The 27258-nt window shown below is 40.9% G+C and overlaps 1 protein-coding gene and 1 long non-coding RNA gene across 7 annotated transcripts in view; one reads left to right on the top strand and one right to left on the bottom strand.

Annotated features, from left to right (window-relative positions):
• The window catches only part of NFIA (nuclear factor I A), a 281924-nt gene that overhangs the window by 73562 nt on the left and 181104 nt on the right, over positions 1 to 27258 (top strand). The gene's annotated exons all lie outside the window — the stretch shown is intronic.
• Positions 6625 to 26142, bottom strand: LOC148685039 (uncharacterized). Its single transcript, XR_015951032.1, has 2 exons — positions 25947 to 26142; positions 6625 to 9556 (listed from the first exon to the last, which is right to left on the bottom strand). It is a non-coding gene; the product is annotated as an uncharacterized LOC148685039 (long non-coding RNA).

The raw sequence follows: 27258 nt of genomic DNA, 5'->3' as shown, positions 1-27258 counted from the left end.
CCCACCCCCCCAGTTGGCAAAATCTACTCCAAAATGGGATGATGTTTTAATTCTTCAGTTCAGATACAAACAGGTCTGAAGATGGAACTCCTGACTGGATACAATGTATTAATATTCTTTTTAAATTAGTGACAGTTAACCTCTGTTTACCTTGGGGTAAGCATTTATCCAAGAAGCCTTACCTACTTTTCATAATTTTAGTTATATTTAATTATTGCTTTCCTGACATATAGAGAACTCAGTTCTTTGTAGTGCATCATATTCTGATCTTTTAAAAAAGTGAATTTAATATGTGGCACTCTTATATAAAGAGCATGCTTAGAAAACACATAGGCAGAAACCACAAACGGTGCTCTCATTTATATAAATCTGAATGTGTGGGAGAAGTGTTCATTGTGTCCAGCTTCAAAATCATGCACCATTATGTCCTTGATATATTAGCAAAGGACACTGAGTTGGCTGAAAGAGAAATGCAGCCACTTAAAAGCATTAATTCTCCTGGAACTCACAGAAAAGCAAAAATAAATTAAATGTGCCACCTTTAAAATTTGGGCTATGTTAAAACATTATAAGAACTACCCGTTGGACAAATTATGATAAATGATATCAACTGACACAGTGCAACTTGTCTGAACTCCTTTTGGCTTTAGTCAAGAGGCAAGTTATACAACTTGCAAATTAAACTTATATCTATCATACTATTTTAAAGGAAATTATTAAACAGTAGTAATTATGGTGTTCTGTATCCTTATGAAGTAGCAAAATTCTTTCTGAAAATATGTTGAGAAGAATCAAATCCTTGGTTCTCAGTCTTAAAATTTCTATCCCTACAATGCTTAAAATTTCTCCCTTTTCAACAAAGTGCATGGAAGTTATAGTAAAGTGGCTTACCTAGGCTAATATGTTATTGTTATTGCATTTATGAATAATAATAAAAGCAGCTAAAACAGTTTTTTAAAGCAGTACAAAACACACATGCCAAAAAAGAGCTTTAAAAACAGTGGGATAAACGCTTAAGGCAGAGACCTTTTCATCTAGCTGGAAAGTTTATGAACTTTGACCAACCTGGGTATCATATTTATACAGTATAGAGAAAGTTGTTGGAGACTACTGGTATTAAATTAATGACCTTGCTGGTATGAGTGCATTTCATACAAAATAATCTTCATTTTAAAAAATCCAGAATAACTTCAGAGCTGTGTATCTTTCTGAGATGAAAATGCTTACTTATTTTCATCCTTTTGGGTCAAGACTTGGGTTGAGAAGGCAGAAGTAAATTCTGGAAGCCAGCAGTGCTTTGTCTATCTTATGACAATCCATTGCTGGGGCCCCAGCATAAACCTGGTACTTCCCTGGCTTTAGACCAGGCAATTGTATGAACACTCCTCTGCTGGCTCTGGACCACCCCCCGACTGTCTCCCACCTCAGTTTCTCATAGGTAAGAGAGATAAAGAGGTAGAAGAGTTAGGGTTGAGGTTCAGTGTTTGGGTTTATTGGGATGCCCAAGTGAAGTGCCCTTGGGGCTGGATAAGTTGGGCTGCTCTACTGTGACAGCAGGTTCTTCAGTTGTACCAGGGGTCTCTGTGTCATACTCACAGCACTTCCTGGCTGAGGTTCCCTCTGGGACATGGTTGGGCTGCACCAGTAGTTAGACTTGTACCAGTTCACATCAACCAGAACAGCTCCCATTTCTGCTTTGAGCTAGTGCTTGCCCTCTGCCCTCTGCTACTAGGGATATTTCCCAGTGGCAGAGGAAACTCTTAAGTATTTGTGGGAATCAGGATGGCAGTTTTTGCCTGTTATATTTTCTCTACGTCTGTGCACCCAGCACATCCACAGTTGTGGGGAGAGAGAATTGTAACTTGGGTAACAGGAGGCTTTGGAAGAGTTTTCACCTGGACAGCATAGTTGATCTCCTCCAAACTGTTATGCACCTTAGCCACTTTTTCTCAGGCTTGAAACATATGTGAAAACCATTCATCCCTCATACACTACAGGTGCAAGAGAAGTCACGGGCAAATTAAAGTAGGTTAGTAAGGTGACTAAAAAAGATTGGTTTTAAAGCTTCTTATACTTTCTATACTAAAAGAATGGGGGTTAAAGATCTACATATCTCTTGGGTTATGTGGGTCAGGGGCCAGAGCCAATGTTGTTGGCCCTCCAACTGATTTAAAATATGATCTCAGTTAAAAATTACTTCATAGGTAATAGTTGTTAAATATATTCTTTACCTATCCCACCCCTCAGATACCAGGAGACTGGTGAGGTGTGGAGGATTCTTTCAGTATTGATTATCACACTAATTAACTGGCTGGTAATTCAAGGAGCTGTGTAGGGTCATGCAGAAGGCTATTTCTGGTCCACTGAAATCCGTGGCTTTTCTCGCCCCATCCCTCTTTGTGGTAAATAGCTGGTCCCCATAAGAGCCTTTCAATGTTCTGCTTTTTCAATGTTCTTCAGTTTCAAAAGCAGTTTTGCAGCTATTTGAGAAAAACAAGCCTAAGGTCCCACTGAGCTCAAGACCTGGGCTTGTTTTTCTCAGAATGCAAATAGGGGGCTCACGTGATTGCAAGCCCCTCAATTAAAAATCTACTGCACAAAAAACTTTATGTCAGGGAGAAAGTTTCTAGCCTAGCCTGGTTCCAGATATACTAAATTTTCTACGTGGAGAAAGAGAGAGAGAGATTGTACAGAGGACTCCTGGATTGCAGTCTGAAGTGGTATAGCCTCAACATGTTTACCCCTTCAGTAAGTACTAGACCCTCGTTTCACAGTTATTTGGGCCCTGGCCATTGCATTTTGTCTAGCTATCAGTGGAAGCAGAATCTGTCGGTTTTGAAGAGCACAGATTAGGAAGGAATGTGCTGTTTGGAAACGTGGCAGCTCTCATAGTACTGAGTATGGTTTGAATTAAACCTTTTTTTGGAAAGCAGAATAGCTGCAGGCCACATTTTGAGGGAAAGCAACAGCAGAAAAGGGTTGGCTGTGGTTTTTCCTTTGCTGTATAACAGACCAACTTTCTCTTGTTTTAACACAGAAGCGGGGGAGGGAAAGCTGGACTCCTTCAGACCAACCACACAGCTTCTCTGCTGACCACAAAAAGGAAGTTAGGCATGGCAAGGCTAGGATTAATACCCACTGTCTCTTAAGCCAACAGGGTGTGAGAACTTTTTATATGGATTTTTTCCCTCCCTGCCTTTTTGCCAGATTGACGGTGTGGTCAGAGTTTAGACATCTTGAAACAAGTACAAGTTTGCATTACATTGTGTTCCAGGCTTTTCTAAATTGCATCTTAAATTCATTTACGCCCACTGCTGAGCTTTTAGCAGGGCAAACCACTAATAGCTTTGCGCTACTTGCTGGAGGGATAGGAAACATAAAAAATATGCCTTGAACACTCTAGGCAGTTGGCAGATCTTGACTGGCTGATAGACTATAGTTATGCTTAATGAAACAGGCAAAGCCAACTCTTAATAGAACAGAGCCCTTTATTCTGTGTGAATAATAAGATTAAGAATTTATTGAATTATTGAATTTACTAGTCATTTGTCCAAATTTCCTTATTCACTGACTCTTCTAAAAATCGACAGTGTGTGTGCTTTTATATACAATTGTGACATCACATATTTCCATGTGCAATATATTTTATTTTATTTATTTTATTGTATTTTTAATATTTTGTTGGAAGCCGCCCAGAGTGGCAATAACAACAACAACAACAATTACTACTACTACTACTACTACAGAGATGGCCAACAACCTAGATGGCTTTAAAAGAAAGATAGACAAATTCATTGAGGTGAAGACTATCAGTGGCTACTAGCTATGATGGCTGTGTTCTGCCTCCACAATTGGAGGCAGCAATGCTTCTGAATAGCCATCGCTGGAAACCACAGCAGCTGGAGAGTGCTGCTTTGTTCAGATGGAGCTTGTGGGTTTCTCACGGACATGTGGCTGGCCAATGTGAGAACAGGATGCTTGGCTTGATGGTACCATTGGCCTGATCCAGCAGACTGTTCTTAGGTTTGTAAACAAATCATGCCCTCCTGAAGTATATAAGAACATAGTAAGCTGCTATAGACCTAGTCAGACCATTGGTACATCTGTCTCAGTGCTGTGTGCGCTGAGTGGCAATGGCTGCCCATCGTTTCAGACATAGGACTCTCCTAGCCCTACCTGGATATTCCTGGGGTTGAACCTTGTCCTCCTGCATGCAAAGCAGACTGAGCTGCAGCCCATCCCCTAATGCTATTTTCTTACATGAAAACAGGCCTATTCCTTTGATGTCTCATATTTTTATTTTTAAGCATTACATGTACAGTGGTACTTTGGTTCTCGAACTTAATCTGTCCCAGGAGTCTGTTCGACTCCTGAAACCATTCAAAAACCAAGGCATGGCTTCCGATTGGCTGCAGGAGCTTCTTGCACTCAACCAGAAGCCTTGGAAGCCGTGTCGGATGTTCAGCTTCTGAAAAAGGTTTGCAAACCGGAACACTCACTTCCGGGTTTGCGGCGTTTGGGAGCTGATTTGTTTGGGAACCAAGCCATTTGAGTATGCTAGTTGATTTTTGCACTCAAGTCCTGTTTTATAATTTTGTGAAACAGTTGTGGATTTGAATCAGCTGATATTTAACCATATGCATCCCAGAACTGAATGTACTTTGAGTGGCACATAGTCATTATAATCATGTGGTTACTCTCATAACCATTGCAAATATTTAGTAACACATACTGTATTCTGAAAATATTGAAATATAATAGTTTATAAATTGAAACAATTTGTCCATTTGATAAATATAGTGCAGTCCTGACCAGGCATGACATGTGCAGTTTTTGTATATTGTTGTTACAATATTTTCTAAAGACAAAATGCTTCTCGTGTCTCGTAATGATGTAGTCCTATTATATTTGTAGTCAATTAATAATACATAAATATCTCCACCTGTAGAACAGTTTCTTTCTGATAGGGAGGATTTCCAGATTATCTTTACTTGCTTGCTCTTTGTTCACATGTGCTTTGGTAGCACAGGAAGTAGAAAGAAATGAGGAAAGCTTTCTCTTAATTTGTTTTTGCTGCATTGGAAGACCTTCACTGCATCTTGATCTTTTTTCACTGCTGAGGAATTATACAGTAACAAATTGAATCCATTGATCACTGTCTTCTTCTCTGAAGTTTCACTTTGTAAGATTCTATACAGTAGTCCATTGACTTTGATAGAATTACCAATAGCAGTAATCAAGGCAATTAGGATGAGGCCAAATTATTTCCTTTACTGTATGGGTGTATGAGAAAGAAAACATAAAGGAATTATCTTATATCCAGTAACAAGAGACCTGTGTGGCCTTTTGAGGTGGGGGTGGGAGAAGAGTGTTGGGTGTTCTAATCTAAGTAGCTATTACTATGGTAATAATAATGAACTACCAGGTGCTAGGATATATAGTCTTTGCCTTATATTTGCTGGAAGAGTTATCACAAAGTGATTTTCCTCTCAAGATTCACGTGTTAAAGTGTTTCCAAATGTTAAAATTTCAAGGTCCCAAGTCATGAAAAATAACAGTGATTTACTAGATTTACTTCAGTACACAGGAACCTACTATCTTTCCACATTAGGGAAGGGGGAAGGGTATACTTTACATTACTATTCTAGAAAGCATGGGACAAAATGGGAAGGATTAAAAACTCCTTTGCTACTGGTTGTGCAGATTTTGCAGATGCTTAGGCTGTACTCAGAACTGTAAAGAGGCAAGAAGTCACTTAGCATGAACAGATGTATTTTCTTTAGTAAACTCTTTCAGGCTATTGTTTCCTAGCCATTAAAATATGCCATCTTGATACTTGGTTATTCACTATATACCATAAAATATTTATTAAGGTCATAGAACTGTAGTGCAGTAGAAAAAACCCACATGTGGAACAATATGCTTGCTGTTATTTTGGATAAGAACATTTCTGCTGGGTTGCATCACTGTCTGTAAATGTTATTGATTATAATTAAGTTCGTCTGTATTGTCTCTGGGAATGTACATAGCTTAAAATCAATATTTCTTATATTCATTAGGAAAACCAGCTTGAAAGGGATTTTAGTAGAAATAAGCAGCAAGGCTGTCACTTTGATTGCATTTATAAAGCATTAGGGGCTCACCATTTCTCCTGCTTTTCTGAGTGTATTTGAAACTCATTTTCACAAATTTGTCTCCACATTTAGCTGTTTTACTTTTACCCATAATCCCTATTCTTTATATCAAGCTTCCATTAAGAGAAGGCATACACCAGGTGTCTGCTGCAGGTAAACTCTGATTTGAGGTATCTGAAACTTTCAACTGCCCAGCTTCAGCTGCATTAATTTACATGATGCATCTGCCCTGCATCTGCTTTGACAACATATGGAACCATTTTAGGCACAGAATAGCATGTTGTCACCTTACTGAAATTTGTGATGAGATAAATAGGGGCAATGCTTCACACTTCAGTCAACTGTCGCACAAAAAGTCATGTCACAAAGCTTACTCCCTCTAATACAAAAGTTGATGATTGCAGGGTGTGTTTTAAAGCTTTGTTTTGTTTATACAAGTTTCATAAATTCAATCCCAGCAGTCTGTGTACATCCATGAATGCACTATGACTCCATTTTTACATCTGTTTATTTACCATTGTTTCTAAAACATCATTCAATAAAAATTCCAGTTTAAACAATTTCAAGTAAACACATACAGAGCATCATAGCATAATGCATTCAAATAGCACATACAGTATAAAACCTTAAAAGCTGCTTATTTAAAATCACACATTGAAGGCTTGTTGGAGCATTCAAACACACAAAAAATGAGGAAATCTCAGCAGCACCTTGTCCCAATCAAGAATACTTTGCACATTTTTTAAAAATTAGTTTTCTAACAATCTCTATGAAGAATAAAAAGTGGTGATCTGATTAACATTGCCTTATGGTAGAGTTGAGAGGTAAAACAGATCTTGCAGTGGTTCATAGTGGGTAGCAAGGACCAACAGGTTCACTCCAGCCCTCTGGCCTAGAGCCATTAACTCACCGTGGTGCTGAGAACAGTTTTAGCATGTGAGCTTTTTGAAGGCAAGTTTATTGCTCTCCTTAGCTGTGATCTCATATTCAGGGGTCTTAGATTTAGATGCCTGGTTACTGGTGTTAGGTTTAGTATTAGAGTTTTCTTTTTCTTTTTCCCCTATCAGGGTGTGTTGTACCTAGCTCTCCTTTTGACTTCAGCCACAAAACACATTTTTTCCACAAGTTGTGCATGTTTATTAGTTATTGATCCACCCCTTGATCACTTATTTAGATACTCAAAGCTTGGAAATCCTGGTGACCACACTTAGTTTCAATAACAGAATATTTAGAGTTCATTGACAAACCATCCCTGAGTAAATAATGAAATCAAACTTGCTATTGGGTAATGTACTGTCAGCTGGAAGGGGAAAGAACTAATGAACAGATAGGTCCAGTTGGGGCCCAGATAGTTCTCCCCATTGGGGGGAATTATACATGAAGTTGGTAGTTTGTTTATTACCATCGTATCTCACAATTTCCCCAAGAAGCTAAATACAGCATACATGGGTTTCTTCAATTTTTAACTTCAAAACTGTGAAGTAGGTCAAGCTGAGAAGCGACCAGCTTAAAGTTGCTAGTGAACATTTGAACTTGGGTATCTGACTGTCATTACACTGCATCACACTTGCTGTCATTATTTCTTTATAGCAGTGGGGGATTTTTTGGGGGGTGGGGGTTGCTGGTACTCATATCTTGATAAAAGTGCCTGTAGGTGTCAACAAAAAATGGCTGTCATAGGCAGCGAAGAAATAGGTGATATAGAGAAGAAGCCTATAAAAAGTAGCTGTCCAGAATATAACTGTTCACAAGAAGTATCTGGGCTATTACCAATTTGATGCTACTTCACTCCCAAACTTCTTGCTCACATATATCCTAACTAAATGAAAGCACAGAACGAGTGACGGTATCATAATGTCTAAAATAATCAATGTAAATCTTGCTACGTGTTATGAATTGGTCATGTTTAAGTAACAAGCGTTAGATTTAGAAAAAAAACTATGAGCAGCAATAGAAAAAACTGCAGGCTATGTTTTACTTTGCAAAACAACAACAGCAATAAACTGTGTTCAAGTAAAAGTCTTACTTTAGCAGTATTCTTGCTCATTTTCTTTGCAGGCTGTCTGTTAAATAGTAGTCATTGCCCAGAAACGTAGAAACCTCAGGCATACTGTATTTCTCAGAAAGATTAGAAGAGGCTTGGTTTACCCAGTTAACTCTGGGCAACCATATACCAGAAGGCCTGATGGCATTTGCCACAGCAATATCTCCATTGTGTGTGCATTTTCGGTTCATTAAAAAAAGATGTTAATTGTGGCCGGTAGTCGAGAATCTTTCTTTTAAAGTCAGTTATCAGCAGTTTCCTTTTGCATGGCTGGCTCGCTGATGGGGAGCTGTCCGTTTATTTAGAAAACAATGCCTCAGTTATCATATTGTTTAGTGTAGGGCGGGGAAGTGAAGCATTAAAATGCAAACAAATCCAAAGCAGGAAAGCAACACAGCAAAAACAGGGAGGGGGGTTCAGGGCAGATTTTACAACCTGAATAAATCAGTTTAATGAAGGAGTTTTGTTGGAGTACTCCAATTGACGGGTCTTGGCCCTTAGTTATTATTTCATGTATATATTTTTGAGTATTTTAATTACATGTTTAGAATTTCGTTCAAAATGAAAATTTATTTTTTTATTTTTTACTACTATTACCTCATGTCAATAAAGTACTGTGTACTTGTTAGTGTATTTGTATCAGGCTTGTCCAAAAGACTTTAGTCTATGGGAATTCATTTTTTCTTTAGGATACCCTCTACATAAAAGGGACAGAAGGTACAGCCTTAGATCTTATTCCATATATAAGTAGAAACACAAATTCATTTAACAATTAATAGGTACTCTGTTGACATTCCAGACAATTTATTGCAATGCTTCACTCACAATATATTCAGTAAAACTGATAAACTGTGACTGCCATATCTGTCATGTAACATGCTGAAGGAAAAAAATCCAGTTTTGTCCAATATAAAACATTTAGTTTACTATCAATGCTTCTTCTAGAGTTCATAAGCAGAGTTCAAGTCCAATATTATTCTGTTGTTCCAAGCTGGTACAGGTAGAAGATCCCAGCCAGATTGATTAACTCAGAGATTCCAGGGATGCATATCCTATTAAGATGAAGGTTTGATATTGCTTGTCTCGATCAACCATTGTACTAATACCATCTCCATAGGGTATACATTTTTCTTTTATTCTACAAATAAAATACATTTATTCTTTTTAGGCTAATAACTGCCATCCTGATCTCCATGACTCTGTATACAATGGATTTCCATTGTGGCCTGTAAGAAACTATTTTTTTAATCATGCCTAATGGATGATGTTCCTTTCTGTACTTCACTGCTTGGGCAGGAGACTGGGAAGCTGAGAGTCTGTGTAGATCTTTGATCTATTCTGATTGTTGCCTTCTTCATTTTTTTCCGAATCTGTTTACCTGTTTTGTGAGATCATGGGAACAAGTATGGAATGAGTGTTTTTCCATTAGTTATTTGTAAGATTCTTATAAAGTATCTGTAACCAAAGCATAAATGAAACACATTAAATCTGCTGGTGAATTATTTCAAAAGGTTATGACTTCTTGACTGTGATAATTGGTTTATCTGAAAAGATCATTAAAGAACTTGGGGAAATGGATATATATATGCCTTTAAATTAATTCACAGAATAGGCCTTGGGTTAATGGAAGTTTGGCTTTAATGCTTAATCAGGAATATGCAAAGGAGCTTGAATTAAGAACCTTTGTATTACTTGTGATTTGAAGCAAATAATCCATGGCATTGTAAAGGGGTTAGGATCAATTCTTCCTATTATTTTAGATAGTGTTTCCATTGCAATTTATTTGAGGTCCAATGTATATGCTCTGAGGAATTACTGTCAATTAACTACTAGTGTGTGATGACATTGTGGCCTGTGACCCTTGTGGTTCAATTTGGAACCTTCACTGTACTGTTTCTAGAAGGGGGGGGAATGAATGCAGTGTGTCTTGGAGTCAATAGCATCTCTAAAGTATGGAACAAGGAAATGTATCTTCAAAAGTTCCAACTTGTCTATGAACATGTTACTTTTTGGAAGGGGCCATAGTTTAGTGATAGAGCACAGGTTTGGCATATGAAAGGTTCCACAAATTGGTAATCAGCATACCTTCTACAGTGCTACAATATGAACCAGTCTTCTGGTTGTGGTAAAAATATTGGCAGCGCCATTTTGAACTACAGTGGTACCTCTACTTACGGATTTAATGCGTTCCGAACGCACATTCGTAAGTCGAAAAAAAATGTAAGTTGAATCACATAGGAATGCATTGGGAGAAAAAATTCATAAGTCAAAGCAACCCTATCTAAAAATTCGTAAGTAGAAAAAATCTAAACCGCATCCAAGATGGCGGACGGAGCTCCGTTCGTAAGTAGAAACATTCGTAAGTAGAGTTATTCGTAAGTAGAGGTACCACTGTAGTTGAAAATTCTGGAGTGTCCCACCCAAAGCACATGTATAGGGTTGCAGTATAGGTTTGCACCTTTTACCTGTTAGAAAGAAGGGTAGGATATGTCTAACAAAGTAGTATGTCCCTGTTTTATCACATCAAGTAGATCCCAGTTTGTGAATGGCCCTATGCATCTATGCAATAAGTAAAGAGTAAGGTGATTTCTTAAAATAGACAAAACCTGGAACACCTGAATTCGTTCAAGATGTCCTCCACGTTCTTGTTTTTGTTATGCAGGTGTTCTTAGCAATTTCAGTGAATGGGGGTGGGCAGAAGAAATGTTCTGTAGATAGAATTATTTCTATAATTAGAAGGAATTTTCTGAGTATTCTAGAATGGATAAGTGGGTATTTAAAAATCTTATACAGAGAATCCTAAACCTGCTGATCGCATAATGTAGTCAGGCATTACTATACTTTTAAAAAGATATTTGGTTTGCTTCCTGATACCATTAACACACTGTAGTGTGAAGTTGATGTATAATATAATGTACATCTGATTTGGGAGATAATCTAAATAGTGAATTAGTTTATGTTCCAGCTGTGAGTGTGTACAATTCTGTGCCTGCTTTTATCTGGAAAATTAAAATCAGGTTTTTTGAAGCATAGCCCCACAGATTGTTCAGTATTTAGTGGAAGGAACATTGCCTAAACTTGATTTACTGCATATTTCAGGCAAACAGACCTTTGAAAAAGCATTGACCTCATGTTAGCTTCTCAGAAAGCTTTGTTAAGTATTCCCTCTTAATCCCAGTTTGCAGGTGACCTTAGTTTGAGATGTGCTATTCTTTAACAAGGGTTCATTTGTCAGTTCTTTTGGATTTCTCAAAGTCCTTTATATAAGACAACGTAAGAGGCTGATTTAATTATTCTTATACACTTAACTAACAATCCTCCCTGTCTCAGTTCAGCAGCTGTAGATGCACTCCCCTTCCTTAAGTGAACTGGTTAGAGAGTTGAGAAGGTTACTTGAGGTATTGAAACAGGGCATGTAGGTAAAAGTAGATGATCTTATGCAGTGTTAATCTGGATTATGTTGGAGAAATTAGTTTTGATATTGATTTTCACAGATAAAGCCATTTCTTTTTAAACAATTACATCTCAGCACACTTGTCTCTATTTTACATTACATAATGATTTTTATTCAGCAAATTTAAACACTTGAATGCTCCAATGAATTAGTTCTGTTGCTTAATAATGAACAGCATGATGTAAAAGACTTTTGTGTTTTTGTGGTCTGTATTTAGAGTACTCCTAAAATGTAGTAGTGAAATTGAAATAGGGAAATCAGTGTTTGGCTTCTTGAAAAGATCTCTGTGTGTTTTTAAACACATTCAAAATGCAAGTTTCTAGCCCTCATTGGTGAATTTGAAATGTTCAACCAGCCTTCTCCAAAATCTGTGGAACTATGAAGAGCCTCTTATCAAATTCCAAACCCTTCCTGTTTCTTCTAACCCACTTATTATCCCCAGAACCAGCTCTATAGATTCTAAAGATAACATTCACAGCATTAATTTTGGAAGGTAAACAATGTATGTAGATTGGGATAACTTTGAACACAATATGGGTTTCCTTGGCAAAGCCTTTATGTATAACTACTTAAATTAGAGAAGTGGGAAGGTTTTTGATACAGCAAGACCATGGTCCCTCCTATATTTTTCTTGGTAGGATTTCTCTGGTGCATTGATTATGACTGAGGACTTGTTAGTATCTGCAACTGAGTTTTACTCTAACTGCAGGAGGGATTTTTGCTTTGTCGACTGAAGAAAGGCCAAATGGGTCACTGTCATTGGAACTACCAAAGGATAATAACCAGAAACGATGGTGCCCTCCTTGAAAGAATTCTACAACTGATGATTTGATAGACTGGCTCTGCCACATGAACCATCTATTCTAGGACAGCTGATCTTTTGTTCTGTAGAGCACAGTACACTTCCCAGTGGGGATTCAGAGCAGCATCAGCATCGCTGAATCCTCAGGGAGAATGCCCTCGCTTTCTCTGAATGACCACCAGAACAAGAAGACTGAGTGATATTTTCAAATTCACCCTTAATTAATGAGCACATGCACATTTAAGGCAAAGATAACAAAATGTTGACCTGTAGCTAACCCAGCAGAAAAGGCTATTTAAAGCTATTTGTTTCTAAAGACTGCCTTTAATTGATAATGAGAAACAATTTCATTCATTTGTTGCCTGTTTTCCTTTCCTTTCTTTTTTTGTTGAAGGAACATTCTATAATGCAATTCTCATGCTACACACTGAATTTATTAAATGAACTATATTAATGTTCTAGTGCTATTTAATATTCTCACACAGCCATGGAATTTAGATCTAATAGGTCATTGTGTCCTGCTATTACATGATTGCTCCCTACAGCATATTTACTCTGTGTATTGACTGTCCGGCTTAGTTTTTAACCACTTCCCTTGGGAGATTCTTCTGGAGCCCAGTCTATCTTATTGCAAGGACAGTTTTCTAAATCTCCACAATAATTTTTCCTTTCATAATTTAATCACTTAGTTCTTAGTTTTATCATCCTGTATTACTCTTCTTGATGTTTATACTATTAAATATTTAGAGTCTTCTCTGATGTTATTGCATAATCAAGCTGTAAACGTTTAGCTCTTTGAAGTGTTCATCATTTAATCCATTTCTCTAGTCCCCTAATTAGTTTGGTGGCTATTCTTTGATACTTTGTGTACTAGGCTACAACACTGAGCATCAACTGAAGGATTAGGAATTTTCTGTATTGTGTAGGTTGATTGTTAAATAGATCAGTGGATATTGTAGAAAGAAAAGACCACATATCAGTCGAGTAGACAGGTGTATCTTAAACACCTGGTGGTGCTCCTTGTGGTTTTGTTTTGATGTACTTGTGTACACAATCTGCATGCTTATGTCTACAGAGATCCATACTGCTCCCCCACCCTTTCCTAGAAAGTGGGCTTTTCTCCTGGTTTCAAATGAATATAGGACCATTCCCTTCTGCTTGAGGCGAGGAAAGCAGGAAAAGAGTACATGAAGGAGTACAGGAGGCCCTCTGTTAGTCACTCTGCATATACAATTGTATGTGGAGTGACAACAATATCATATGGGTTTTAAGATTATTATTTTTTTGAAAATCAACTAGATTAAATGTTGGTTTTTCTGGTGTGTTGTAGAATGCAGAATGCAGAAATTGCATTGACCTTTGACACCATATTGAATCATTAGAATGTATCATTTCCCCCTAGTTTGTAATCTGTTTTAGCCTTGTTACTTTCTAATTTTTGACCTTATTCTTGATTTGTTTTTCCATTGTTCCAGCTCATTGTTTAAAAGTAATTTGCTTTTTGGATACCTTTTCACATTTCTCAAATCATTATTCTCTGTATCCCTTGGCTTATACAATATACCAGTTTAAATTCATGATAAGGTTTTTTTGTACCATGAAATGAATGAGAATGCTGAAGAAGAAAGGTAGGACTTACATTTTTACATCATTTCCCCCTTCCAACCTTGAATCCACATTAGCCATACCTACCCAACTCATGATATTACTATTTTGTATTACCTAGATAAAGTTCTATTAAATACAATGGATTGGATCCTACAAAATTCTTAGCTCACATTCATCTTAACGTAGTATGAATCAGGCAGAAACAAAGTATGCATGAAGATGTTGAGATGTTGTTCCTGAGGGCTTGACTAGAACTAATGGCTGGAAGTGGCAAGGAAGCTAATTTTGGCTAAGCATCAGGAGAAACTTCCTAATGGTGAGAACTGTTTTAGAGTGAAACAGATCAATTTAGGAGGTGCTGAGCTTTCCTTCTCTGGGGGTATTTAAGCAGAATATGGATAGTCACCTGTCAGGGATACTGTATACATATTCATGCATTGGCCAGAAGGTTTAATTAGGCGCCTCCAAAATCCCTTCCGCCTTGAAAATTCTGTGATTCTATGTGCCACATTACAGATGCCCACAAAAGTAAACATATTATTGAAACTATATCAAAATAAAATGTACCTGGCTCAGAAAATCAGAATTTACCATTTACTTCAGAGGAAGGCGCCCACTCATTTGATATTTGAAATCAAAGCATGATGCCTATATTTTGTGATTCCATAATCTTCTCCAAAGTACGGTACTAAATGACTGAAAGTTTGCATAGGTTTGCACCCTTAAGCTTGCATTGGCAGAGTTCTCTATGGCCAAGAACTATAATGTTATTGCAATGTTTGTTTCAGTGAATGGATGTGAAGCAGTCCCTTAGGTTATGCCACCTCTTTTTCTAATGAAAGTAAGCAAGATTTCAAGGTTCATAGAAGTGTCAGTGAAACATATAAATCAGGGGTGTCAAACTCAAATTCATCGGGGGCCGCATCAGCAGTTTGGTCACCCTCAAAGGGCCGGTTGTGTCTGTAGGACTATGTGTCCACTCTTTATTATCATAAATTATTGTCACTGCATTCAATTATTACTGTTTTTTGTAATAATGTAAGCTCATTCCCACCCCCACGCGGATCACATTCCTGCGTCGTGGCGCGTGTGTGGGAGGGGATGTAAACGAGGGAAATTTGAACAAAAGGTGGGGATCGACAGCTTCGGGGGGGGGGGGCTCAACTAAACCTTCGGCAGGAAGGAGAAAGCCACTGCTGGGATTAAAAACCTGCAGATGGAAAGAAGGCTTCCCTCTCCCGCCCTGCGCACACCCAAACCCCGCTAGGCAGGCTGCCACACGCTGCAACCCACCCCATGCTTTGGAGAGGGGCAGGAACATGCGGTGCAGCGCCAACTCCCTGCTTTGCTTTTGCATCCTCCCTCCTCAGCGCCAGAGTCCCTTCCCCTCGCGCTGAGGGAGGGCAGCGGATTTCCCGAGGAGGAAGGCGGCGGCAGCCCCAGCAGACGTGCATCTTCGCCTCAGAGCTGCTCTTCCCCCCACCTGTTGTCGTCTTCGCCGCCGCCTTTCCCTACCGGGACTGCAGGCAGAGGAGGCTTGAAAACCTCCCCCCCCCAAAAAAAATTCCCCTCCCACCTACTCAAACCGCGAGGCGACTCCATCTGGAGCCCTACATCACGAGGGGCTGAGAGGAGGCGGCGGCAGAGCGGGAAGAGCAGGAACCCGTGCCGTCGTCGCCACCTCCCTCCCGTCCGCCCCCGGTAAGCAGCTCCGCCGGAACTGAGAAGCCAAAGGGCGGCTCGGGGGTCGGGGGCAGAGCAAAAGCCAGGCACCCTCCCAAGTGTCTATGAGGAGAAAACGGGGGAAGAGGGAAGAGAAACCCGGCTCCATCAAGAGAGCGACTGTTGCGCTTCGCCTACTTCCCCCTCACTCCGCGTCCCTTTCGCCCGCCCGCTCGCCCACCTCCCGGATGCAGCCGAGGAGAGGAAGGGAAGCGGCGGGCAGCGGCTCCCCAGTGCCGTCTCACTCACTCTCGGGAGACAACAGCAAAGCCCGCCCCCCCCAAAAAATCCAGCGCTGCTCCGTCCCGGCACCAACTTTGCCGGCGCCGCCTGTAGGACTTTCCTACCTCCTCGGCGGGCTTCCTCCTCCTCCTCCTGCATCTCACTTCCCCGTCTGGCCGCTGTGCCACCGCCTCCCTCAGCCTCATTCGAAATTGAAATTCCCTGGCCAAGGCCGTCAGCGCGGCTCCAGCGCCCGGGCCTCCGCCTGCAGCCCCGCCCCCGGTTTTGACCCTCGGCCAATCGCAGGCTGCAGAACTACAGTCAGCGGGTATTGTCGGCGGCGGCTACGCGGGCCACATGACGAGGTCTGGCGGGCCGGATTAGGCCCCCGGGCCTTGCGTTTGACACCCGTGATATAAATGATTGATCTAGCACCCCACCGGCTATGCATTCTGGCCCAGCATGTCTCCCATACATCTGTCTGTTTTTATCTGCCTTACTAGAACTGCAAAAACTGGGTTTTCCAGCACCTTGCAGGCCACAATACCTGGCTGGAAATTTATGCCAATGTGGTTCTTAGTTAAAACTTAGTATTTAAGAAGTCACAAGAAGATTCCTAGCTGTTTTTGTTGCAACAGATTAACATGGCTACTATTCTTTAAAATAGTTTGAGAAGCAGAAACATGTGAATGTTTTCTTGCCCTTTCTCTTGCCATGCCACCTTGATGTCACGTCACCTCGCCCATAAAGGAGAGCAGCACTGAGGTTTCCCCCCCCCCCACCCTCCAAACGGCTTTTTCCAAGGTTTTGTTCATTATTGTTTGTAAAGTGCTTTGGGGAACATGGCTGAGAGACATGCAAGGCATCATTATGGTTAATAATCCATTATTTAAAATATTTGGGGCCATTGAGAAAAATAATGACATGTATGTAGTGGAGTGGTTAATGCGATTGCATCTCTTACAGGTTTCACCAGATACACTCACTGTACAATGGATAATTGTTAGCTCTTGTTGTGCAGATGCTGTTGCAGATGGAGCCCTGTACCTGCATGCATAGCAAATGAATTAGACTGGCAATCCCCTTTATAAAGCATAAATATGTAATTTGTTCAGCTGTTGTAATTAAATATGTATGTGTGAAACAGCCACCATTCAGGTCATTAATGATGCGCTATGCCAAATTAGAGCTTACAGACAGTAATGTACATTGTTGTGCAGTGAGGGAATTGCAAATAACATAGCTAAGCCTTTTCCTAGAAAATGATGGATTCTGTGGCATTAAAGCGAATATTTATATTTCTGGCATTTTGATTACTTCTGTCTATATTTACACTAATGCACAATGAAGAAAAACACAATTGGATAGAATATTTATGCTGTTAGTTTTATTTGATTATTGTTTGAGCATTTTAAAGTACCCTTTAGGTGCACATGTTGTAGGATTTTATGCAGTATCACATTTTGTATCCATTCCCTGCATATGCTGTTTCAGTAATTTAAAAATAAAATAAAAGTCCCAATCTAGAGAATCCCTGTGGGCTTAGGAGCCCAAACAAATATGGGGCATTCCTACACATGCAAAGGTTTTCCTGTGCAAAGCAATACTTGGGACATTTATATGTGTACATGACCATTTAGTACCTCATTGCAGTCAATGGGGGAGTCCTTGCTATTATGAAACTCTACATGAGGCATAGGAACCATGGCCCTCCAGATAGCATTGGACCACCCCTTCCATCAGACTTGACCATGAAAGCTGAGGCTTATGGGAGCTGGACTCCAACCACATCTGGATGACCTCAGCTCCTCATCCAAGCTGTATATCCACTGAAAAATCTCTCAAGCTCTGGATTTATAGACTAGGACCATTCAGTCTACCAATTATTGCTTCTGAGCAACTTTCCATCTTTTAAAAAATCCATACATATTTATTTATTTAGAAGATTTTGATTGAATGATTCTCAAGGTGACTTAGAACAGATCGCAACAGTACAAAAACAAACAAAACCACACCACACACTGACAGCTCTCTTTAGTCCTCTGGCTGATGAATGGGGCCATAGAGTGTTTTCTCTCTAGGTCTGTACTTTAGAGTGTACTTCTTGGCAGGGAAGGAGAAAGCATGCTTCTTCCAATTGCTCTGGGACTAGGGAGTCTTCTCCTCGCTGTGATACTCTTTCTGAGAGGCAGGGGATGTAACATCCCACTATCCTTAGTTTTCTGCCCCAAAGCAGCCAGTATGGGGAGCTGCCATCGCAGAGCCTGCATCCTGGCAATGGTGTCACTGCAAGGGCAGGGCTGGGCAACCTCAACCTCACTACCAACTTTCCCCACCAGGTAAGAAGCAGTAACTGCTGCTGGGAGACCAGCTTTGCTGCACAAGCCAGTCCTTTTCCTTCTGCAGTCTCCATTCTGCTGATCAACCTCTCATTTTTCTTCCAGTCCACATGTACTTGGTGCATTGTATGTAGAATTGGAAAATTCCTACATGCATTGTTGCTTTAGATCATGGCCATTTGATTCTGGTGCTTATGAATTTAAAATCTATTTTTTCAAGGTCTGATCACAACCATTTCCATTTAAGATTTGAGAAACACCTCAGCGGTCAGATCTGAGTTCTCCACCAATGCAGTTTATAAAGTTTTATAGGCATAGCCAAGGTGGGGGCAGAGGCAACTGCCCCCCAATCAAGTAAAAAAAACAAAACATCTTAACTAACTGAAGTTCTGCCCCCCCCAACATAAAGCCTGCCCCTCTCTAACATAAATCCTGGCTACACCCATGTACAGTTTCAATCATTTCAGTATGCTCATTCAACAGGAGGACAGTTTGTAGTGTACTTTTAAACTATATGATTATTTGTTAAGTAAATTCTGCAATTCAGAGGCTGCAGTTTTGAACATGCTGACTAGAGACTAACTGGTTCATTTTGAACCTAATAGGGCTTATTTGTGAGTAGGATGAGGACAGGATTGCACTGCATATGACACTACTGATAAAAAGAAAGGACCCAGATTCTACTTGTATTAAATAAGTTATGATTTAAAATAGGGGTGTGTATGTAATTTGATTAATAGATAATCTGCACAAGAGGATTAAACTTTTTCTCTCTCTGTGGTGTTTGAAATTGTAAGAGGTGAGCATCTTTTTGTTCTTGTAGGCCACCTATTAAATAGAGCTATTTCATTTTAAGCTGTCCCTCTGTACACATAACTTAGGTTACCTTTCCCAGTGTGTATTCCTGGTCTGTTTAAAATAGATTAGGGTTTTACATATATTTTGTTTTGATGTCTGGTACTGAGTATACAAGAGCTAATCATCTTGACCTTTCTGACAAACAGAGCAACAGAAGGATGCATCTCTCAGAGTTAATTCTGTCTTGTTCTCAGTGGGAACAGAACATTCCTCTGTGATCCTCTTTCACATGATTCACTCAGGCCTCCTGGAAGCCACTCTTGATACTATTAGTGCTGGGATACTTAGGTCTAAAGTAGATCGACAGTAGTGACATCACAGACCATTTGTGGTTTAGAGACAGATTGGACCAGGCAAGTGGAGTTGTTAAGACTCATATTAAGGAAACGGTAGAAAATGAGATTAGATAGCAGAATATTTTTTTGCATTTTTACAGTTTTCATTTTCAGCTACTTAAGCCCAGATTTAAGAAAGAAACAAGGGATTTCAATGAATTTAACAACCTGATTTAAATAAACTGATGATGAAATCCTTTATTAGTCTATATTTGGTACCAGTTAAGAGATGACAACACATAAAATGGCAATCAGTGTTTCAGCATATATACATTTTATTTAAACATTTCCATCAGCAATCTAAGAAGCTATATTTATTTCCAATAATTTTTTTTTCGATATGGCAAAACTGGATGAAAGTTAAATTGCCTTAAATTACTTGAATCTCTTTCAGTCAGAAAACTGTAAACAAACTTGGAAGTGTATACTACTGTATACTCTGTTTCTTTCTGATGCAACACAATGAATGTTGCTGTCTTTTCAAACTGACAGTAAATAAATACCAAGAAATTGTTGCAAATCTGTCTATAGGATGTCACCAAGTTTTGCAGGAGTGATTCTTCAGTTTACACTTGTGTTTAACTCTGCCTTGTTCCACTTCTGGATTCCAAAAGTACAGTACGACAGATTAAATTTGCTTGCCTTCTGTTTAGTTTCACAATTATTTATCAATGATGAAGCAGGTCCAGCCGTTCCTGATTGGCTTAAGGTCCAGTGGGTAATTAAGAGTTCTCTTCTTGCCCCTTGGTTCATCCTAGAGTACCTTTCCTCATCAACACTAGGGCAGTCTTTATCTTGTCATTGCAATGAAGCAGGATTTTTTTTTTTATGGCTTCATGTACACATTGACCTGAAAGTGACCCTAGCTGCTGAGCAAGGGAGTGTAGTTATAGGGGAGGGCAAAAGGCAGAGGAGTATCATTCCTGATGATATCAGCTCGGAATCAATCACTTCTGAGATAATACCTGTTATAACTCTGATAATTTCCCTCTTGTCTTCTTGACCTAGGTAAGTTTTTAACAAGCAACGCTGCCTCTAGACTAGCACCCTGTCCTTCCCACAGCCTCCTCCCTGACTTTCCCACCGCTTATGATGACTACCACTCCTGTTTCTCTTGCCACTGTTGTGCCCACCTTGCATTTTCTTTGGGTGCCACTGCCGTTTCAGATGATCTCATTAGCCAGAGAATTGCTACAGAAGTGTTCATTTAATTTATTTATTTATTTAACATATTTATAGGGTGCCTTACAGCCATAATGGCTCCCAAGGCAGTGTGCTATTAAAAAAACACCCAACAATTCGGCATCTAAAAATAAATGTAGGGAGCAAAAGAGAAAAAGTCAGAACAACCAATATGCAATACCAGAATAAGCAAAGCACCACCACCAATGAATTGCTTCATCTAAGTCAGGGGTTCCCAACAAAATTTTCTCGAGGACCCCTCATCGAGCCACTATTGTGACAAGGACCCCCATTAATTCCTAATCCTAAAATTAAAAAGTGAGAGCCAAATTAAGAGTCTTTTTATATTTTATATTTATATGTTTTTACAGTTACAACAGAGTACTCCATCAGTATACAGTTAGTTTTAATTTTCAGTTCTTAATGAGATGAGTTAAAGAGGCAGCGCGCGCCAGGGAGGAGGGAGCGGAATGGAGAAGACAGGGTACCTGCGCAGTAGCGCACAAATGAAGCCGATGCGCGCAAAGCATCTTGGGGAGGTGAGCGTTAATAGAATGTGCGCGCTGCCTCTTTGCAAAACAGTAGTGTTTGTAAAGTGCCACCTAACGGCATACAGCAGAACTACTGCCTCTATCTAATTCTAGTTTTGCGCTAGACTGTGCTCATGCAGGAAGCGGCCAAAACAAAAAATCTGTTATCAAAAGAAATATATTTAATATATTTTTTATTCTAATAGCATCTTGCGGACCCCTCTGGCATAGCTCGCGGACCCCTGGGGGTCCTCGGACCACCTGTTGGGAACCACTGATCTAAGTGCTGAAGGCGCAGTGGGAAATCTTTCCTTATACTCCAAAAAGAGAGAAGTGTTCTTGTCAAGCATCCAATCAGGAAGAGTTCCACAGAACAGGGCCACCACATAAAATGAACTGTTCCTTATTGAGGATCGCTGGACATCTACAATTAATAGAACTTGGAGCGTGGCTTCATTTGTAGGCCTTGCTACAGTAGTGTATGCATAGCCTCACTACAGGCTTTAAAGCAGGGGTCAGCAAACTTTTTCAGCAGGGGGCCAGTCCACTGTCCCTCAGACCTTGTGGGGGGCCGGACTATATTTTGGAAAAAAAATATGAACAAATTCCTATGCCCCACAAAAAACCCAGAGATGCATTTTAAATAAAAGAACCATGGGCGTACCCAGGATCAAAACTAGGGGGGGCAAGGGGAGGGGCCAAGGCACGGAAGGGGAGGGGCCACAAAGTGGGCGGGAACAGCAAACTCGCGCTCCGCCGGGCTGTGCCCCTCCCTAGAAGCAGGGCTGGTGGGCGGAGGCGGAGCCCAGCCCAGCGGAGCGCGAGTTCAGCGTTCCCGCCCGCCGCGCCGCACTCTCTGGTTCGCCGCCGCGCTTGGCCTTGCCAGAGGGCGCGACGGGGAGCTGGAGGGAGGGCGCAGCGCGGCGGGCGGGAACGGCGAACTCGCGCTCCGCCGGGCTGTGCCCCTCCCTAGCAGCAGGGCTGGTGGGCGGAGGCGGAGCCCAGCCCAGCGGAGCGCGAGTTCGGCGTTCCCGCCCACCGCGCCGCGCTCCCTGGTTCCCCGCCGCGCTTGGCCTTGCCTGAGGGCGCGCCGGGGAGCTGGAGGGAGGGTGCGGCGCGGTGCGGCGGGAATGGCGAACTCGCGCTCCGCCGGGCTGTGCTCCGCCTCTGCCCACCAGCCCTGCTTCTAGAGTAGGGCAGCTGCCCTAACTTGCCGCATGGTGGGTACGCCCTTGAAAAGAACACTTTCTACTCTTGTAAAAACATCAGGCACGCCCCACAAACAACCCAGAGGTGCATTTTAAATAAAAGGACACATTCTACTCATGTAAAAACATGCTGATTCCCGGACTGTCCGCGGGCCAGATTTAGAAGGCGATTGGGCCACATCCTGCCCCCAGGCCTTAGTTTGGGGACCCCTGCTTTAAAGAGATGTTGGCCGTTTAAATTCTGTAGCAGAAGAGGAAGCAAGGGAACATAGCTACAGACTAAAAACCCTTGGAAAGTGGGGGAGCAAAAGGACTGAGAAGGAAAATACATTCTGGGGCACTGGGCAATGAAGGGGAGGAGTCGTAAATAAGCAGGAGATGTGCCCATGCCCCATTAAAAGTTATTTTCATCATTGTCTTAGAATAATACTGATAGCAAAGAGAGATTGAAAAAGCGGTTTGGGGGGAAGCATTGCATTATTTATTGAAGGATTATGTTGCCAGTGAGTTGAGGAGATGTTAAAATACAGTAGAAAACCCCCTGACTGAGTCTTGGTTATCTGAAATACATAGCTACACAAACCAGTGTATATATTTCTTGAAGCTTCTGGAACTGTATATAGAAAGTGCTTATGCTGAGCTAGGTATCTGATTATCTGAATACTTTACATGCTCAGATGTGGGAGGTTGAACAATTCCTCTGAGACATGAGGCATGCCTACTTTCTTTTCCTGGTTGTTTTGCAATTGGAGGAGGCAGGATTTGTTTACACACTGGACACAATCTGGAGAAAGTTAAACTTGCCTTAAGTTTAGCCTTGAGAATAGGACCTTGCCTTCAGGCAACTAGGCAAGGAAATTGCATTTTCTCTCTCTTTTAGATCACAAATAGTAGACCATGTTGGCATGCGTGCATAGATGGGTCAAACATATTATGGCCTTATTTGCAAGGCTCATCAGGTTCCATGTCAAGTCAATGTGATGGGATTTATTATTTTTTAGCATTTTTATTCCTCTCAGAGTATTCCCAAAGTTGCTTATATACAATCAATAACCAACATGGCAATCCCTGCCTGCAGGCTTAAAGTCTAAAAGACACTATACACATGGAGAAGGGGGTTGGAAGGTATGAGGAAGAGGCAAAGAAACTCAGATGCAGGTTCTTAAAGTTATAGAGTTGTTATAAGGATCAGCTTGAATGGAAGCATCTGAGGGAGAAGAGTTGAAGCCGTATGAAACTGGACTTGTGAGCCAAACCAATGGAGTGGTCCTGCTTCCTGTCTTTTCCTCTGCTCCCACCAGGTATTTTTAAATGTAGCTTACTTAAAATACTCAGCCAGGCACTTAAGTCACATGAGGTTTGATCCATTTTCAACTTATTGCAAGATCCTTGTGCAAAAATAGAGAATTGAAATCTAATAGTTTTCCTCATTAGTGCAAGATGTTGCACAATCACTTGCTCAAGGCTTTGAGATAGGTGGCTGTGCTAAGTATTTGTTGTAGGAAGTCACATGCAATAGTTTGAGGAACAGGTCCACATAATCTAGACCAACCCATTGATTGCAGTGGGACTTGCTTATTTGTTTCACGTACAGCCCACCTCTCCTCCTATTAGCTCAAGGTGGCGTACATGAACACATTCTTTATTTTATCCTCACAGCAATCATGTGAGGACGTTTAGACTGAGAATTGGTGATTGGCCTAAAGTCACAGAGTTATCTGTGCTGCTGAGTGGCGGCTTCAGCCTGGTCTTCTGGTCCTCATCTGACATTCAGTCTCACCACTGCACCACAGTGGCTTTAAGTGCACTTTGTTTCCTCTCAGCTTTACTCAGCACATGTACTTAAAAGCTTAATTTTGGGACTGTTACCAAAAACATCTTCGTTATCTTCTGCTTTCAGGCAGAGGGTTTCTTCAGCCATTATGGTCTGCTACCTCTTCACATGGCTGATCGCGGTGCCGTGCGAAGCACCAGCGATTCCTAAACAAAAAACTGAGATGAGAACTGCCTCAGTTTTCCAGAGACCCATTTAATCCTTTTAGTACCTTTCTCAAATTCAGATTCATCAGGCAAGCAAAATACAAGAGTCCAACAAGGCAAAGTGGTATTGTGGGTAAACACCCAAAAGGTACTGCCTTATTTATTTATTTATTTATTTATACGAGTCTGCTGTGAGCTGGCAAAAGAGGAGGAACGAATAGCCACATTTCTGCTCAGGGAGGAGGGGGACTTCCCTCCCTCAACAGCATACATATTTTTATGCAGAAAGCACAGAAAGGGGAAAGCATTCAAAGGCTCCTCTGCCAACCCACTCACTTCTCTGCATGGAATCCCTGGTCACCTGTGGCTTGCATGCAAGGTTGAGTTGAACAATTGTGCAAAAATAGCCTCCAAGAAACTTGTCATTATGTGTATCGCTAGTACTTCTAGTCTCCTGTTAATTTTAGCCACTGAATTATTTGAGGCAGAATTGAAGTGCACCCCCCCGTGAACAAAGGGTTAATTTCAAAAAGTGCACTGAAGGTGAGAAGGCAGGACAGATGTTGAAAGTGTCTCACCCTACCTCCCAGAACTGACAAGACTGGGTTGTCATTAGTTAATAAACATATTAACTGTGGCAAAGCCGTGTTAGATAAATCAGCCATTAATAAAAGGGGTGGGAGTCCCACTGTGGCAGCTGGCCAGGTACTTTATGATAAGCACTTTCAGGACTGGGCCAATCAGACTTGATTGTTTGCTGGCAGTGGCTTCGTTGGCCAGTGCTGCAGTAAACACTTTCCCTTGGAAGTTGGTTTTCTGTTGTGTCTGGCAGCCACACTGGGCTGCTTGAACTTTAGCCAGAGGCAAATATTTATACATCAGAGCATGCAGTGTTCAACTGGTCAGGCCTGCGAGAACGAGGGAGAGGACTGTGGGCTTTCTTAACCAAAGAGGATGTGTGTCCTTTTTAATTGCATTCGTGACACGGTGAAGTAGAACCACATTTGAGTCTGTTTCAGTGTTAACTTTATATTCTGTAGCATAAACTTTACAAATTTGTATAAACATTAGTCATATATGTATTTTTTAAAAAGGGACATCCTGATGTGAGCTCTGTTCCTTTAATTCCTGTTGGAAAGTTTACAGTTAATATTTTCCCTGGAACGCTGTCAAGCTTTTGACAGAGCCTGAGTGTATGCTGAACTGTGAAACTGAGAAGCAGAGCAAGTTGTGAGAAATCTGTTTCTACTCAAATCTGTAAGGTTTATAAAAACTTCAGCAGAGAGGCAGAAAGAGGGGGAGAAAAATCTGAGACTGGCTCTCGTTTTGCCTCTCATGGAGCGCAGTGAGTCCGCCATTTTAAGAATTCAGCAAAGGGCGAAGCTTTCAGACTCCTTACATGGCGGCTGTATTTACTTCAATTCCGGCCAATCGAACAGTCTGTGCCAAATCATGTGACATGCCACGAATGCACTTACAGTCATTTCCTTGTTTCTAAAAACTTTGTTACCTCTACAGATTACTTTACCTTGTTTTTGATGCCAAATGTTCTTCGCCGAACGTGTCTAGCAGGCTGGCGTTTGTCCACAAAGTTATTTTAGTAGGTAAAAAGTCTCCGAGCACTTGAGCTGTGTGCATTCTTTATGTAAAATGGATTTCCCCTCCTGGCCTCAATCCAAGAGCACAGAACACTCGCTGGGCGAGAAGAGAGCTTCTCTGCAGAGGAACTGGTGGACTGACACACTCTAATTTTTTGGCTCTTGACCAGACAAGTGAGATAGATGCCAGAATTCAACAAAATAACACATTATTGTGTAATAGGAACAGTACTCTAAAGTGAGCAAAAGCTCACAGGAACTGTGCTTCTTTCTTTCTTTCTTTCTTTCTTTCTTTCTTTCTTTCTTTCTTTCTTTCTTTCTTTCTTTCTTTCTTTCTTATAACAGAAGCTTGAACTGGCACTTTTAAAATGTTATTTCAGAGAAACAAGGGATGAAATATAACTGTGATGTACAGAATGAATAAAATCATACAGTTTCTAACATAAAGCAGGAGGGAAGGGGAGGAGGGGGAGGAGGAAGGAAGAGTGGAGCTGAAATTAGTTTTGTGAGGGTTTTGCTCTGTGCTCGTCCATGTTAACCCTTTCCATTCACTTTCAGAGTTCTAAATTTTGTACTCAAGCATTTATTTATATTCCACATTTAATTCCACTTTAGTGCTCAAAGTTAAGTTTGTATTAGCTTAAAACCAGAGGGCAATATGGAGCCACAGAGGGGTTGTCATGGTGCAGCCTCAGTGGGTTCTGTTGCCATCCTTCCCTTTCCACATTTTTTCCTTTCTACAACTTCAAACAACATACAAACATCAATCTCAAAAACCTTTGTATTCTGGAACAGTAAGGTGAAGGGTTTCTTTTATCGTTAGTAATGTCACAGTTCTGCCATGCTGTTCTGGAAGAATCTAGTCATATGGGCAGATGCCTAGGTGGATGGAAAAGGGAATCAACCGTACCTTTCAGTCTGGGCAGGGGGCTGTTGAATAAGAGATTGAACATTATATGTGCATCAAGAGGCATAAGGATAGGGTGGGGTGAAGCATGCTTTAGCCTGAAACTAACTCCTATTTTTATATGAGGAATGGTTGAGGGAGTTGGGTATGTTTATCCTCGGAAAGAGACGACCAGGGAAAGATATGATAGCCATCTTCAGATATCTAAAGGGCTGTCACACGGAAGATGGAGCAAACTTGTCTTTTCCTGCTCCGGGGACTAGGACCTGAACCAGTGGCTTGAAGTTACAAGAAAGGGGATTCTGACTAAACATCAGGAAGAACTTTCTGACATT

This window comes from Zootoca vivipara, chromosome 7 (genome assembly GCF_965207765.1).
Source record: "Zootoca vivipara chromosome 7, rZooViv2.hap1.1, whole genome shotgun sequence".
NCBI classification, from domain to species: domain Eukaryota; kingdom Metazoa; phylum Chordata; class Lepidosauria; order Squamata; family Lacertidae; genus Zootoca; species Zootoca vivipara.
This window is presented reverse-complemented; position numbering and strand designations above follow the sequence as displayed.